The 1,703-nt window shown below is 33.5% G+C and overlaps 1 protein-coding gene across 1 annotated transcript in view; it reads right to left on the bottom strand.

Annotated features, from left to right (window-relative positions):
- Positions 1–1,613: 1,613 nt before the first annotated feature.
- The window catches only part of LOC137620281 (cuticle protein AMP1A-like), a 5,063-nt gene continuing 4,973 nt past the window's right edge, over positions 1,614–1,703 (bottom strand). Inside the window, exon 3 of the mRNA XM_068350513.1 lies at positions 1,614–1,703. This exon is cut by the window's right edge and continues 271 nt beyond it. The gene's annotated coding sequence lies outside the window, so the exon portion shown is untranslated.

Genomic DNA, 1,703 nt, shown 5'->3' with positions numbered 1-1,703 from the left:
GCACTTGTTGGAGAATTGGCAATGTTACTCCATTCGATAATTGCTTTTGTGGTAGCTTTAGGCCTGCTGGTTACTACCAAATTTCCATAGCTCCCATGTTATCTGAAGTTTATATGAGCGTCTTTTATGGAAAGGTATGTTGAAGGTAATAACCTCTTCCTTGGTGTGCAATTTGGTTTTCGTAAAGGCCTTGGAGCATGTGATGCCCTTCCAACAATCTCCAATGCTGTACAGAAATCGTTTGATTGTGGTAATGATGTTCATATGATTGGCCTTGATTTTAGTGCTGCCTTTAAACGTGTTAATCATGAAGCCCTCGTTTTAAAACCCAAACTGTTGGGAGTGAGTGGGTCTTTTCCTAGCATCATTATTTAATTTTTAAATAACATATTACGAAGAGTTGTTGTTGATGGGCACCATAGAGAGTATAAGAGTGTGATATTTGATGCCCTTTAGGGCAGTATTCTTGGCCTCCTACTTTTCATACTATATACACATGATATGAGATTTGCCCCGGAAAGCATGCGGATGATGCTATTCTCTTTGTTCAATTCCATCTCCTGAATGTAGACCTGGGGTTGCTTAATAGATATCTAGCTGAAATTAGCGCATAGTGCAGCTTATGAGGCTGGAAGTTTAACCCTAACAAAACTCAATGTATGAGTGTAAGTAGGTCGAGGACAGATTGTAAATTTACTTTTGAGAAACAGTTTCTGTCTGTTTCTTTCTATATTGCACAAAAAAAGTCTTATTGATGAAAGTCTTTTAAGATTTTTAGTGATCAATCTATCCTGAATAAATTTCTTAATTCTTTCCTTGTACCTTGTTTCGAATATTGTGCTTCTGTCTGGAATTCAGCTGCTGACTCCCATATTTTTTTTGGACAAAAACTTGTAGTCTATTATTCTTATTTTGTTTGGTCTGGATTTTAATCTGTATCACCGTCGTTTAGTTACTTCTGTGTGCATATTACATAAGATTTTTCATAATACAGATCGTCCTTTGTATTCCGATCTTCCCAGACTGCGTATTACTAGGTGTGCATTTAATTTAAGTCTTGGTTTCTCCATCATAAGGCTACGCAATATTCTAGAAGTTTTAATCCAGATGTGTCCATATTGTGGAAGGATCTTCCAAAGCATGCAGGTGAATTGTTTAAACTTGAAGCGAATGTCTTTTAAGTTGAATAGACTGATATAAGTCTTTCTTCATAGTATAGAAATGCGAGATCTATTCTAGCGTTGTTACGGATCTTAAGATATTTTTTTATGCTTTATTCATTGCTAATCATAGTTTATTTACTTCCTTATTATCTTTCTTCACTGGGCTAATTTTCCCTGTTAGAGTCCTTGGAATTATAGCATCTTGCTTTTGCAACTAGGGTTATAGCTTGATAATAATAATAATAATAATAATAATAATAATAATAATAATAATAATAATAATAATAATTATAATAATAATAATAATAATAATAATAATTCTCAAATCGAAAGGAAGAAAAATTTAGGTGATTAGATATGAAGTCGGTTATTCTATCCACTTCTTTTGTTTACAAAATAAAATCATGATATGGAATCGAGGAGGCAGTGTTAATAAAACTCAGTCATTGCTCATTTTATCACTTTACTCACACAATAAATAGGAAAGAATTCATGATAAATATGGTGGGTTCGTATAATGGTGTCGGAAAAGAATTTCAG

The sequence above is a fragment of the Palaemon carinicauda genome, chromosome 26 (genome assembly GCF_036898095.1).
Source record: "Palaemon carinicauda isolate YSFRI2023 chromosome 26, ASM3689809v2, whole genome shotgun sequence".
Lineage (NCBI taxonomy): Eukaryota > Metazoa > Arthropoda > Malacostraca > Decapoda > Palaemonidae > Palaemon > Palaemon carinicauda.
The sequence above is the reverse complement of the archived record's forward strand: the minus strand, read 5'-3'. Positions and strand labels throughout refer to the sequence as shown.